Here is a 15,639-nt window from a genome sequence, read left to right on the forward strand (position 1 = left end):
TCCTCCTCCTCCAGAAAAAGATAATGACCCTGTTGCAAGCACCCCCGCCCCTGAAGTGTTGATATTCCTGAGCAAATCTGTAACGTAGTAGCAGCTTTTATAAGCTGTCTCCAAACTGGAGATGCATATTGTACCTACTTTCTCAGACCACATCCTGTACCCTATGCATTTCATGGCCTTTGGGGCCTACATGTAATTATACTAGCAGATTATTTTTATTTTTTTTAAAAAAACCCAACCTTCTTTTTTTTTTTACATTCATGCCCCTCCTTTCTTCCATCATGGAATTGAGGACAAAGTACACATGGTTCTCAGGTAGTCTAGGCACTGACCACCAGAGCCAGACTTGTTTGCTTATATATTTATTTACTTCGGAAATTGTTTAGAAACAGCTTAATCAGAACGCTCCCTAAAACGATAAGACTGTAGATAAAACGCAGCTAAGATCGACATTTTAAAAATAAAAAATAGACATAAAATAATAATTGAGACACGGATAAAAATGAATGAAATTTTGAAAACCAATATAGGCGACTCATTTGTTACCTATAAGGAATCATAAGAACTTTAAAAAGCGAATATGGGTAACTAATTCGTATCGGTGGGCTTGCTGGGGGTCCCTTGTAAATTGGTGGTGGTGGTGGGTTTAATCAGCAAGACTTGAACTTGGTGTCAGTCAGTCGGAAGGTTCAAAGGACAGGTGCCGCCATAACTAAAAGATTGACCTGGCTTCAGTAAGGTGGTGGCTTCATGTATTTTCAGACCACGACCATACTCTGGGATAACCTTCCATGAAGTGGGCTCCATACCAGGAAAGTATATGCCAACAACAACTTTGTTCGTCTTCATGTGCCAGGAGACTCTAGGTTGCAATGGCTGGCACAGACTGACTTCAAGTACAGCTTCTGAGGAGAGAAAAACCTGACGCAAGAAACCAAAGAAGTTCTGAGGAAGAGAGCGTCGCCTTATCTGTGACTGGGCACATAGACGAAAGAGACGCCTCCTGCAACCTCAGAGCTTCCGAGGTGCACTGTTTCTTTCGGAGATGTGAGGTGAGCAGCCATTCTGGTGGCCTTCAAGCCAGCTTGGTCGCAACACCGAAGACCCTGGTTTCTTGAAACAGATTTATTTAAAAAAAAAAAAAGCCAGTGCGACTTACATCTGAGTAAGGAGCTTGCACGGCAGGGCTCTCCTGGCCTTCTCTCCCCCCTCCCCCAAGCAACCAAAAATACTAACAGTATAGTAATACTAGTAGTACTTAGTGGAAGGCGTTATGGTAACCTGGGAGGATTTTATTCTTGCTTAACTATATTTCCTATTTCCTTGCGGAGAAGACAAATAGTGCCCTTGGTGTCTTTGTCTCTGTCTGTCTGTCTGCCCCCCGCCCTTCTCTTCCCCTCTTCTTTAAAAAAAATAATTAAGGAAAGGGCAGTGAGAAATGTCCCCATCCACACATTTAACTGTTGTGGGAGGCTAACAGGCATTTTTGAAACAATTAAGAAGATCTTGGAAAGGCGTTTTGAGACTCGGTGAAAAGCCTTTCCGTGGAAGTCAGGTTTTTGTTTTTGTTTAAAAAATGAACATCTGGCCTCCAGAATGCAAGGAACGGGGGAGGGCAGTTGATCCCCCTTCCCCAGTGCCAGCCAGCTGAGGCAGGCAGGCAGAAAGACACACACACACACACACACACACTGCGTCTCTGCTCTCTGGCTCCTCCTCTTGCTCCTGCGAAAGTTATCTCCGCTTGTCTCTTCACTTCCCCAACTCCAGGCAGCTGTGGACGAACCAGCTGTTTTCCCTCTTCCTTTATACAGGGGTTCATCTTTTCCTCTCCTTTAACCCTCTGTCATCTGATGCTCCCAGCTCCTTTCCCTACAGCTCAGGGCGAAGCAGATCCAAGTTCGCGCGTGTTTATTCCTCGCCAGAAGATGAGACCAATCCATGGGTTCGGTATATACAGTTACTAAAGCGGTTTTAAACCACCCCTCCAAACCACAAATGGGAAAACGGGACAAGGCTCCGCCCCTGTACATTGTTTTTCAGCCTCCCCTCCCCGCAATCGTCGACAGCATGATAACGCGAAGCAATCAAATGGGGATTGAATATTTTGGACTGAAACCTGCAATACTTCGGCCCTCGTTCTATTGACGTAACTGAGATAATACCTGAGTAAATGCTTGGTGGACGGTAGTTCTTGTCTTTTCCAGATTTCAACGCAATATTCTGTTTCTTCCTTCCATTGATGGCATTTCAATAAACAGAGTTTTTCAAGAAGGTATTTGTCCTGGCTACAAATGCACGATTTTAAACAAACTAAACACTATTTTGTTAAGATAGGAAGGCCTTCTCTATATAAAAAGACGGTGACTTGTTTTATAGGATGGTAAACTATAGTACAGAATTATTCTAGGATGGCGACCTGCGTCCTTCTCTGTGTATGAAATTACAAGGGATTCCTCAGGGGTTTGAAGGAAACTCTGTTGCAAGAATGAGGATTCCTCGTGACTCCGTTTCATTTATCGAGTATAACTATATTGACTTCTCCGATCACCTTCCTGGTTTTGAATCGGTTTTCTGATGGGATCGTGGACCCTGATCGAGCCTTGTCTAATTTTTGGGGGGAAGACATTTTCAAAACAACAACTGGTTGAACAAAGCTCAGTATTATTATTATTCGAATCCAGGTGGGCGACCGGAGGCATCCATTGGTTCATTTATGCAAGGTGATCGGTGAAACGATTTAAACTTGGTTAATTCTGTCTCAGAATTCTCCCCGATTCTTTTATTTGGGAAGCAAAAGCAACTTCAGGAAACTTGCGATTATAAAAAACCTCATTCAAACAAGTAGGATTTCCCCTAACATTTTTTTGGCGTGGGGAGATAGTAACAATAATAATAATAATAAATTATTATTTATACCCCGCCCATCTGGCTGGGTTTCCCCAGCCACTCTGGGCGGCTTCCAACAAAATATTCAAATACAGTAGTCCATCAAACATTAAAAGCTTTCCCATTCAAGAAAAAGGTGGACATTAAATATCAGTGTGACTCCCCACCCACCTTTGGTATTGGTAGATATTTCTTGTTCCACCAACTGCAACCAGGAAAATGCCTTTCTATCGTCCTACTGTAGTATAATCGTGGTGTCCTGGGTTTTTTTGGTTTTTTTTTAAGGGGAGGGATTTTATTCCAGGCTGGGGCTATTCATTTCCTTCAGAGTTCTTCACACACCCCACAGAAGCCACCTAGAAAAGTAGAAAGGAGCGAGGTTCGGATATACACTTATGCAAGAGGGAAAAGCCAGATGCAATTAGTTTCGAAGTTTGTTTGCTTTAATAAATTACCCTAATTACCAACAGTAAAACAATAAAGGAATGATTAAAATTGGACTCGGGGCTTTGAACGAGCAAACACGCACGCACGCGCGTAATAAAAAAACACCTTTCAAATAAACAGTTTAAAATGAATGGAAAAGCAGATTTTATTACCATGCCGTTACAGCACGTCCATTCAAATATGCGGAAGTGTGTTGGATATATTTCTGCTTCAGGGCGGGTAGCCATGTTAGTCGGTTGCAGCAAAACAAAAGAAGGGTCCCGCGGCACCTGAGAGACTAGCAAATGCCATCCAAAATGTGCTGGTCTTTCAGGGGCCGCCGGGCTCTTTGTTACTGATATCTGACGTCAACCGTCCATCTCTCAGTCAGATGAGCCCGAAATTAAACTGGGCGCGAAAGCCCAGGCCAAGTTACGTCCTTTAAGTCCCATTGGCTTCAATGCAACAGTTCTTTTAATTCTGCCACTGGGATTCTGCTACAACCCTAAACACGCCTGCTAGCCAGGAAACCTCACTGAAAGCAGTGGGATTGACTTCATAGTTCCTCAAGCGTTGAGCTTTGGCCGAGCGTTTCGCTAGGTTTTGTTTTGCGCAGGCCGTACAACGCGCCTCGCAGTTTGCATCTTACTCTCGAGGCAATCCGGCAATCCTAGACGATTAACATTCCCATTTCAGAGAAGACAAACTGAGGCAGAGACAGAGAAAGGCAGACAGACTGGCCCAAAAGCGCTCATGGGGTCTCCAGGCTGCGCGACCTGTGAATCGCTGAAGGTTCCGTGTCCACCGTACGCCGCCCAGAAGACTCAGGTTGAAGTCTAAAGGATGAAGTCCAGTGCTTCGGCCTTACTGGTTTGTGGGTAGGACTGAAGAACAGGATTAGACAGGAAAATAACATTGGGATAGATAGATCAGCATCTTACACCACATACCTTAATGCTTTGTGGGACTGGGGACTGGGGCTTCACAGTCGCTAAAGCGAGTCAGAATTCCCCTTTGCCAATAATCCTTCATTAAAAGGGCAGCGATGTAAGAAGAGTCCGGCTGGATCAGGCCACAGAGTCATCTAGTCAGCATCCTGTTCTTACAGTGGCCAGCAAGATGCCCCAAATCAGGTCCTGAGCGGAGCAATACTCTCCCGGTTTGTGAAGCCCAGCAACTGATATTAAGAGGCATACTGGTTCGGACAGTGGAAATAGAATATAACCACAATAGCTGGAGAAAAACCCCTCTTTTTACCACTGCAATGGTGAGCAATGCAAGCTGATCGAGGGGAGTCAAATAGTGATGAATCAGTCTTAAGGGATCCCTTCTATGCTCTCTGACTGGCTGTGTATAATTTTGCTGACATCAGACTTTGGTCCCTTGACCGTGTTGCGACAAGTTTTGGATTTACACAGAATACTTCTCCCATGCCATAGTACAGATATGATGATGATGATGATGATGATGATAGGTAATGATTGAGTGCAAGGGCTCAGATACTCTTAAAAACAAAGGACCAGCAGAGTCTGCATTAATTCGGTTCCTGAAAATCTGACCTTCCTGCAGGTTAGTGAGAACAAAGCCGAGTGCCTGAAATATTAAAGAAGCACATATCGCCCATTGCTGAAGTCACCTCTCTAAGTCAGGGATGGCGAACTTGTGGCCCTCCAGACAGGTGGACGGCAGCTCCCATGACCCTTGACCCTTGCCCATACTTGGGTGTTGGAGTTCAACAAATATCTTGGGTGGGGGCAAACGGGTTCCTGCCCTAGATCTTCACCATTATTATTTTCCTGTTACTTTTTAAACACCCCCCCACCCCCCCCCAAGAAACAGAAACAAAAAAACCAGTTTCTCACCTTTCCTCCAAAGAAATGGGCTAAGCGTGGAAATTTCAAGCCGTTTCAGACTTTGCTTGGCAATCGGACCCGTTAGACTAGCCCAAATTTCGCTCGCGGGGGTCGTCCAGGAATCGGTCCCCACCTGGAAAGGCTCCGTTGCCAAGCTCTGCAGTCCAGGAAGGACTCGGAATATCTTTGCGCCGTCGTCCTTTCCTCTCCTCTCCTCCTTGGCAAAGTTGCAGGAGGTTTCTTTTGCAGGGGAAAGAGAAGTCGCTCCGGGGAGAGGCAGCAAACGCGCGCACAAAAGCAAAGCCTGGCCGCCAAACGGAGCCCTCAGTGCCGGGAGGGAGAGAGGGAAGGAAAGGGAAGAGAGAAATGGGCTGTGTGGCTCCTTTTGATCTCTGCGGCTCGTCAGCAGTGGGGGGCGCAAGAAGACAGCAGTTTGGACGAGCCTTTGTGATAAATGAGAGGAGGCGGAGGAGGAGATCTGGAATTTACACAGATGGAAATGGTGGGGAGGGGGACTGATGGGAGGGGCCGCACCCATACTGCCCATGCGCTATATTTAGCATCATCACCACTATTATTATTATTATTATTATTAATAATAATAATTAAAAAAAAACTCATCCACCCCGTTTCCATTCCCTCCAGGCGCCCTCCTTAAGACAAGAAAGCTTGAGTCTACTTTCCTTCTGATATCCGGCCATCCACGTGAAACAGGCATTTTATTTTACAGTACTTTATTTTTGTCGGTGGTCGATGACCATGAAGAGCAACTCTACCCTACCTTTCCGGCGATGACAGACTCTTGCACACAACCCACCAAACCGAAGGACGAGAAGTGCCCGCCTAAAGAGAATGAGGTCGTGCAGAAGTGTTCTGATTTTCCACGGGCGGCCCGAGTAGCCAAAAAATTCAGTTTAGTGGAAAGGGCTGCTGGTGTCCGTAACACGCTCTGGATGAACTGCACTTAATTTCTGAAAGGAGAGGTGTCAGGGGCTCCCCAAAGTTTGGGGGCCCAAACCCACAGTTATAGAGGGGGTGGTGGTTGTGGTGACTCAGGAGTGATGGAGCTAGATGACTTTGCACATGTGCAGAGGCACTTTCTTCTGCAAATGATCAGCGCGCTGATAAGAAACTTGCCCCCAACTACAGTGGTACCTCGGGTTAAGTACTTAATTCGTTCCGGAGGTCCGTACTTAACCTGAAACTGTTCTAAACCTGAAGCATCACTTTAGCTAATAGGGCCTCCTGCTGCTGCCGCGCCGCTGGAGCCAGATTTCTGTTCTCATCCTGAAGCAAAGTTCTTAACCCGAGGTACTATTTTTGGGTTAGCGGAGTCTGTAACCTGAGGTACCACTGTAAATCCAGTCCACGTGTTCTGGAATGAGGCACTGAAGTGGCTCCAGAGTTGAACTTCGCTCAAATTAAGCGCTGTAGACAAGCCAGCTCACCTGGATTCCCCATGCATGTAGTGGCAATGATGAGCATCCTCACATTTGATACTAAAGTACCTTTGGATGGGCTATCTGCAGCAGAGGTGTTGCTAAGTACTCAAAGGATTGTGGCACAGACCTATGACACAAACTTGCATACCGCTTGCATATGTTACTTTACATGTAAAATCTGCATCTGGGAAATTATGGGGGTGGGTGTGGGTCTCATCAGCACCCAGCCACCCACTAAACAAAGTTGTTTTTGAAAAGGAGGGATAGGAGAGCCCATCACACAAGATCCAGGGCTTGGCTCCCCTGAACCACTGCCTGACAGCACCCCTGATTTCCCGCCCATCATTGCAATACCAAATTTGCAAAGGGCTTTGCAAAGAGAATACAAGAGGTGGGGTCATACTATATTTGTTTAATCCCTTTATAAAAACCAGTAGGCAGAGCCATTGGTATACTTCATTATTACAAAATTCATTTTTAGCCCAAACTTCTTCCAGGGCTGAAGTAGCCTAGGTTGCTGAGATAGCTATTGGCCCCCGGTCACCCAGTGTGAGCTCTGTGGCTGAAGCAAGATTTGAACCTGCATCCCCAAAAATTCAAACCCAACACTGCACACATTGAACCCCACAAGTTAATTACGCATGGCGTGAACAAGTCTTGCCTTCCATTTGTTTCAAGTTTATTGCAAATCAAGTTCACTGGGGGGGGGGGGTTAAGAGAATTTAAAATATATATTTCCCTTTCCAAGAGGCATCTCATTTATTTCAGTTTTACCGATGATCTAGATCAACAAGAAGTCTGTGATGAAAGTGATGCTTGGACTCCATTCTCCAGGTTACCCAAACCCAAGCCACTGGTATAATTTGCTCTAGTTGTCTGTGGTGGGGACTGGGGACAATGTACTTGAGTAATTCCAGCCTATTTGCATGACCATTTCTGGAAGATGGCGCAGGGCAACTATTGCTCTGCCCTTACTAGTATGGCTTTGGTATGTCATGGGACTCTGTTTCGTCTTGTTTGACCTCTGTTTGACCTCTACATGAAACCAATGAGCGAGCTCACCACAGCTCAGGATTAGGGCATCTGCATTATTTGCACCGGGTCCAAGGTGTGGGAATGTTCAGGGTGGCAGGAGAGGTATATTGTTTATTAATATCCTTCCTAACTTGTGCTAGCAAGTTCCTTTACTTAGCAGAGTTTACATTCCCCTTTTACATGCACAGCAGATAGCTGGTTGCAGGCTTGTGTAAGCCTCTCACTATTATATGATTCAGTCTGTCTTCAGATTGAATTGTACATTCTGGTAAGTTCCCTTGTATCCCTCTTAAAAGAATAAAGATGCCGCAGCCTTATTCAAAGTCAATAAAAGAAGTTTACTTACATCAGTTCACAGTTGGATCCCTGAAGGCAGACTTAGTTACAAATATATACGTACATGTGGATCTACCCCATATGGGGGGGATAATCCCGGTGCTTCTGCTAGCTGAGAGCTAGCAGAGCCGTCCTAGCTAAAAGCTGCTCAAACAACGAAGGAAGTGAAAAAGAGAGAGGTGTGCTGCGTGACTCGTCCTTCTGTTACCTGCACAGGTTAGGTCACACCCACCTTCTATCACATGCAAAAGGAAGGATGCTCCAGCCAGGAGGAATAGGAAGTTTCGACTGGCTGAACCAAACATTCCCTCGCATGTCTTCTCTAGCATTACAAGGAATGTTGTACTTGACTGCTCCCAATGGATTACATCCCACACAAGGTTCAATCCCTGGTGTCTTCAAGGATTATTCTCCCCAAAGTGTGATTCAGAGATTATGTATTAGCACCACTGACTCCTCACCGCAAATCACAGCCTCTGCTCACAGACAGACTTGAGCAGAGGAGTCAGGGGTACCAACTTGAATAAAATTGGGGGGGGGCAGGTAAGCCCCACCCCACACAAACAATTACATGGAATGGCGTACACACACCATTTGAATGGCAATGCCTATCAATTTTGTGGGGGCCCAAACCCCATAAATATTTTATTGTGGGGGCCAAAGCCCTCACAGCTCCTAGGAGTTGGCTCCTATAAGAGGAGTCATGATTAGCAGTAGCGTAGCGTGGGGGGTGCAGGGGGGGCCAGCCGCACCGGGCACAACATCTGGGGTTAGGGCAAATCCACGGGTTAGGGGGCGCAAATACACGGGTTAGGGGGCGCAAATTACTTGCCTTGCCCCGGGTGCTGACAACCCACGCTACGCCACTGATGATTAGGAACTATGAGACTTGGAAAAAAATCACTTAAGCATGCTCTGAGTGCACCTGTGTCATCAAATGAGGAACCTCTACTTGTATTGAGTAAGGTGATCCCACATCACTCAACCTTTGTATAAATAGTATAACCACCACTGTAGAAGCAGGTCAAAGGCCCATCTAATACAACATCTTCTTTTCACAGTAGCCAAACAAGCACACACAACAATTTTTAAACCTACATACATACATGATAAGTAATTTTATTTGTATGCCGCCTTTCCATAGTTCAAGCTATGCTCAAGGCGGCTTACAACATGAAAACACACATAATTACAACATAACAAAAGTAGTTACAAACAATACCATATAAAAATACATAACCAAATCAAATAATTTCCACATTATTCTTAAGATCTAAAATAAATACACAAAAAATAATATCAATAACAGTACACACACAACAACAACCCCTCCAGACAATACCCTAGCCCAATATTCTGTTCAGCAGCCTCAGCTTTTGTAGCTGGAGTCAGTCAGGGCCCTGCCCTCCAAGGCCAGGAGGAAAAAGACCTGCAGTGCAGAGAATGGGTCTTCCAGGATTCACAACTCTAGGTGGTCTCTGGCCTCTTCATCAACCTCTGCTTTTGTAGCTGGAGTCTTGAGGAATGCTTGACAGCCATACTTCTCTCAAATCTAGAAGCATACACTAACCTTAAAAGGTAAAGGTAAAGGGACTCCTGGCCATTAGGTCCAGTTGTGACCGACTCTGGGGTTGCGGCGCTCATCTCGCTCTATGGGCTGAGAGAGCCGGCGTTTGTCTGCAGACATGTGGCCAGTATGACTAAGCCGCTTCTGGCGAACCAGAGCAGCGCACGGAAACACCGTTTACCTTCCCACTGGAGTGGTACCTATTTATCTACTTGCACTTTGACATGCTTTCAAACTGCTAGGTTGGCAGGAGCAGGGACCGAGCAATGGGAGCTCACCCCATCGCAGGGATTCGAATCGCTGACCTTCTGATCGGCAAGTCCTAGGCTCTGTGGTTTAACCCACAGCGCCACCCATGTCCCTAACCTTACACTAACCTTACAGTTCCAATAAAACCTAAGTGTTGAAAGTTGCAATGCACACAAAAGCCACCATTTCCCCTCCAAATTCTTCTCAAAACTGAATGTGAATTATTAAGTAAAACATAAATATTATAGTAAGATACTCACCTGGGTCACCATTGCTCTCTCTTAACAATCAACTAAAAAAAAACCCCAAGCTGCTCAAACTTGTAACCAAATCCCTTCTCCTGGCTAGCTACAAAAAATGTACTTTGAGGTGTAGCTTTCAAGAAAATAGCTCTGAGCATGCTCAGACTGCCCTTCAAGTCACGCCAGTGCTGAGACTGTTGGTCACTCCTCATAACAACAGCTGGAGTAGGAGCCTTTCCTGCAGGGGCTGGAGAAGAGGTTGTCCCTGTACAATTCAAACACCAGTCATAACTTTTTTCTGCCCAGAGATACATGGGGGGCAGGGACTTCTTTGCTGTAGCTATATTTTTGGAGTAGGATTGGCTGAGTGCTGGACAGATGTGTCATGGCCACAGTTATCCACGTGTTCGTAATATACTATTTGGATTAATGCAGTGTATAGTACATGGAGCTGCCTTTGAAGACAGCTGAGAAGTATCACTTGATTAAAATGATGGTGCCTAGATTTCTGATTGGAATCTGACAAACAGAACATACTTCACCAGTCTTAAAATAATCCCACTGGTTCCCAAGCACAAATTCCAGGCACAATTCAAAGTGCTAAGATCTCTTTGCCCAGTGACACTACCAGCCAGCCATTCCTTGGCTTGTGCCATGTTTTTGCACCCAGGGCCCCACCATTCAGAAATCTCATTCCTCACTTTCATCTTGGCTGTGGGAAGGCAGGGAGTCGATAATAAGAAAGGAGTATAAATGTCAGCAGAAAACCAGCTTCAGTCAAGAGTGGCTCAGAGTGGCTGGAGCCGCCCAGAGTGGCTGGGGAAACCCAGCCAGATGGGCAGGGTTTAAGTAATAAATTATTATTATTATTATTATTATTATTATTATTATTATTATTATTAATCTCACACACACAATACTGACTGATGGTGGACCACTCAAATATCTTCTGATGGTTGATGAAGAGTTTTATAGCACCAACTCTGATGTCCTTTCCCTTTTATTGTGGCTTTAATTTTAGATATGGGAAAACTGCTATTATGTCTTCCATGATCTTCTCTTCTCCAAGGCGAATATACTCAGCTCCTTCAACCATTGCATATGGAACTTGTTTTCCGAACACCTTACTGTTCTGGTCACCATACTTGGGATGTGCCCCAGAATTGTCTGCAATGTACTGAAGTTACAGAGGAGTGCAGAGCATCCTTGATTGATGGATTAAGACTGAAAATGTTCCTTGACAGATGGTAGGAAGCTTGGAAATGACTGTTTTTGGCCAACATAGACAATATCCATGTGATATTAGAAAGTGATTTTCAGGCCCTCACATGCTACTTCTGTGATACATGTTGTCATTGTAAGGCACCACGGAATGCAGGAGTGTGCCATTTAAAATGCCAGGGTGCATCTTTTCTTATTTAAGTTTCCCCTGAGTAAATGCCATTAGAGTTGCTGGACTTCCCACAGAGAAAGATTTTCTTCTTTGCTTGTTTGTCTTTTAAAATGTTATTTACATTTTCTGAAAAACCACACTATATTTGTAGCAATGCTTGACTGAGCTCCACAGTTTATTAGAATGTTTATTCCTGTTGTTCTGGAGAAGAGCTACTCTTTGGTGTGTCAAATAACAAGGAAAAGAATGAGCCTTGGCTGAATCCATTTTATGAATGCAAGTGGAGCTCTAGTTTATCTCTGCAAATACTTTGCTCTCAATCTGTCTGCCGAATCTAGGGAAATACTGCAACAAACTGATTCCAAAAATTCCTTGCATGCAGCAGGTCTCCATCCAAAATAAAGGAATGGAATAAATGCCCTAATTTGTATACAAAATGGAATAGTGACAACAGCTCTCTCTCTCCCCTCTCTCCAAGTAATTAAAGTAAAAGGATTGTTTTCTCACCTTAGCAAACTAATGGTCAGTTTCCAAAGACCATCCAGACTTAACTGAAGTGCTAAGGTGTGACTATGCACTGCAAATTGCTCTATATCATTTATCTGGTGTTTCATTTATTTGAAATAGGAGGGATGCAATTTCTGCTCCCTGTGGGTCATGCTCACTCTCCCCAAAGCCCTGTCCATAATCCCAGGTTTGGGAAAGTAGACTGTGGGTTTTCATTGGTGAATCGCTCTGCACATGCTCACTTTTTTAAACCATTGCTTCATGTTTGTGGGATTCAAAACAAAACTCTGTCTTGTGAGCCCAGCTCATGAATCCTGCCAGTATGTGGGGATATTTCTGATCTTGGACTGAATTAAATCTGGGGCTCTTTTCTAGCTGCCCCTGTATTCCTTTTAACTGAGATGCAAATCTTTTCCAGTTTCCTCCAGTCTTTCTTCAAAGGCCCTTGAGTTAAAATGTGTACAATACACAGCTTGATTCTGAGCACCTCCTTGAACTCTTAACAAAATATAAAATTCTTTTTGATAAAGTTTTAAAACTTCATCTGAAATATTTTTAAGGTTTCCATAGAGAGTTAGATACACTTTCTCTTTATTTTGCAAGAGGATTTTGATTTTCAGTAAAGGCAACCATATATGACACTCTCAGTATTTCACAACATTCACAGTGGAAATGCATGCTTAAAGAACAAACCAAAAGAATGACACTTCATAATTCAACCTGTGGATTTTCCCTTTTCTTTAAATAGCTTGCGGGGGGAAAGTAGCAGCTAGAGATGGATATTCAAACCTGGTAATCATAATACAGTATGCTAATAGGGATAGGATTTCAAAACACCTTTATAGGGGCAGTTCAACTTAGTGTTGGGACGCTCTGTGGGTTAAACAACTGAGCCTAGGACTTGCCGATCAGGAGGTTGGCAGTTCAGATCCCTGCGACAGGGTGAGCTCCCATTGCTCTGTCCCAGCTCCAGCCAACCTAGCAGTTCGAAAGCACATCAAAGTGCAAATAGATAAATAGGTACTGCTGTGGTGGGAAGGTAAACGGTGTTTCCGTGTGCTGCTCTGGTTCGCCAGAAGCAGCTTAGCCATGCTGACCACATGACCCGGAAGCTGTACACTGGCTCCCTTGGCCAATAAAGCGAGATGAGTGCCGCAACCACAGAGTTGTCCATGACTGGACCTAATGGTCAGTGGTCCCTTTACCTTTACCTTCAACTGAGTGTAGTGCAATAATTACTCCTCTGGCCTCTTACCAATCTGTGCCTCATTTTGCTCTGATCATGAAAAGCCGAATGAACTATTATCCTCTCAGTCTCATCGTCAACAGAGATGAATTTCCAGTGATTCAAATTATATTGTTTTAGTCACTGATCAAGGGGTCCCTACCTTGGAGTGGTGGTGGTTGTAGTAATTTGATACAGCTGTTGGGAGGGAGAGAAGGGGATGCTATAACCTGGTTAAAATGGGATAAATTGGTAGATCTTCATGAAATATATTACAATTTTAATGCTATTAAATGCCCAACTGACCTGAGGCCTATCATCATTTATGCACAGGAGACCTTTTTCTAGACTAAACAAGCCTCCAAGTATCCCTATTTTCCAGGGACAGTACCAGATTTACAGAAGCCATCCTGGTTTCTGATTTGATCCTGAAATGTCCCACTTTTTCTTAGGACATCCCTATTTTCATTGAAGAAATGTGGGAGGGTATGGAGTTATGCGACCCCCTGAGCCAAGGAGATAAGTAACTATACTGTATAGAGAATTTTTTTTTAAAAAAAGTTTTATTATGTTTTTGTATATGTGGGAAGCTGCCCAGAGTGGCTGTGGCAACCCAGTCAGATGGGTGGGGTATAATAATAATAATAATAATAATAATAATAATAATAATAATAGGATGTCCCTATTTTCATTTCAGAAATGTTGAAGGGTATGGCAGCACAATTTTCTTACTCTCAGGTAAGTGTATACTTCAACCTAACTTGAGCCTAATATTTGGGTACAGTGCAACATTAAAACCATCTGTCATTACAGATATAGTTTTCAGAGCTACATTACTGATGATTGACCTTCATAAAAGAAATATGTGGAAGATTTTGCTTCAACTTTAGAAGGTTCAGCTTTGAGATGGCTAGAGACATGAAGTCTTGCAACTAGGCATGTATTTGGACTTCTGAAAAGGTTTTAACAAAATTCCTATCAGGGACTGGACTGAGGAGGAATGGTGGGGACCACCACCCCTCCCTTCCTGAACCTTCCCGAGAAGAGGAGAACAGTATAGATTTAGATTAGTGGTTTGCAGAAGGTCATAGTTCAAAGGCTGCAGAGGGGAGATGCTGAGAAATATTGGGAAGGCAGCAGGAAGAAGAAGCACCAGGCGAGAGACAGCTAACAGACTCAGTGCCTCTAGAAAGCATTCCTGACCGCCCCCTCCCAGGACCAGGCGTGCATTGAGAGTAGTAGAACAGAAAGCTCAGAGGCAGAAAGCACAGATCAGCTGGCACAGGGATGACATAGAAGGAGAGATTGAGGGGGTGGGACTTTACTTGGAGCAACGCCATTATCTAAGAAAGACAGCATTCATTTCTCTCTCTCTGTGAATATTGAATAAACTACTTGGTAAGAACTCTTCTTGTTTATCTGCTTCTTGGCTGTCACTGTGGGAGGGGTGAGATTCCCTGAAGCCTGACAATTCATTTCCAAAGGCTCCTGAATAAACTTAGCAATCATGGGACAAGATGATCAGTCCCCTTATGGATTAGTACAGTGGTACCTCAGGTTACATACACTTCAGGTTACATACGCTTCAGGTTACACACTCCACTAGTGCTTCAGGTTAAGAACATTGCTTCAGGATAAGAACAGAAATTGGGCTCCGGCGGCACGGCAGCAGCAGGAGGCCCCATTAGCTAAAGTGGTGCTTCAGGTTAAGAACAGTTTCAGGTTAAGAACGGACCTCCGAAACAAATTAAGTACTTAACCCGAGGTACCACTGTACTTGTTTATGGATTAGCACCTGGGGGGGGGGACCAGAAACAGAGAAAAAATTAGCAGTTCTTACAGAACGGGAGATAGGATGTGGGTTCACCCAAGGATCTGTATCAGGATATGTACATTCAGCGTATTCAGAAATGACCCCTAGTTAGGAATGGGCATGATGTAACCAAATGACATCAAGATTATTCACAGTGCTGAATACCCAAGCAAATAGTGAAGAGTTCTGATATGCTCTCCAAACAACATGAATGGAAACAACATGGGAAATCTTGTGCAATATAAGTGTAAAGTTATGCACCCTGTGTGGGGAGCAGGATCCTAATCTTATGTATACATTGATGAGAAGAGTAGTTCTGTGAGAATAGGGGGGTTCCTAACAACTCTCAGCACCCTGGGCAGGCTACAGCTTCTGGGACTCTTTTGTGGGAGGCCATGAGTGCTTAAGGTGTTATGATACAGCTTTGAACAATATAGTGCAAATGGGGCTCTAGAATGGAGTTGGGGTGGGAAAGAAGAAGAGTTTGGATTTGATATCCCGCTTTATCACTACCCAAAGGAGTCTCAAAGCGGTAACATTCTCCTTTCCCTTCCTCCCCCACAACGAACACTCTGTGAGGTGAGTGGGGCTGAGAGACTTCAAAGAAGTGTGACTGGCCCAAGGTCACCCAGCAGCTGCATGTGGAGGAGCGGAGACGCAAA

The 15,639-nt window shown here is 44.4% G+C and overlaps 2 long non-coding RNA genes across 2 annotated transcripts in view; one reads left to right on the forward strand and one right to left on the reverse strand.

Annotated features, from left to right (window-relative positions):
• The window catches only part of LOC144329327 (uncharacterized), a 44,254-nt gene extending 43,017 nt beyond the window's left edge, over window positions 1-1,237 (forward strand). The window contains exon 2 of the long non-coding RNA XR_013394829.1: window positions 763-1,237. This is a non-coding gene — a long non-coding RNA (uncharacterized LOC144329327). The remainder of the gene's footprint in view (window positions 1-762) is intronic.
• Window positions 1,238-3,310: 2,073 nt separating this feature from the next.
• On the reverse strand, window positions 3,311-5,694 carry LOC114607407 (uncharacterized). Its single transcript, XR_013394827.1, has 2 exons — window positions 5,178-5,694; window positions 3,311-4,199 (listed from the first exon to the last, which is right to left on the reverse strand). It is a non-coding gene; the product is annotated as an uncharacterized LOC114607407 (long non-coding RNA).
• Window positions 5,695-15,639: the final 9,945 nt, after the last annotated feature.

Source organism: Podarcis muralis, chromosome 12 (assembly GCF_964188315.1).
Source record: "Podarcis muralis chromosome 12, rPodMur119.hap1.1, whole genome shotgun sequence".
Taxonomy (NCBI): domain Eukaryota; kingdom Metazoa; phylum Chordata; class Lepidosauria; order Squamata; family Lacertidae; genus Podarcis; species Podarcis muralis.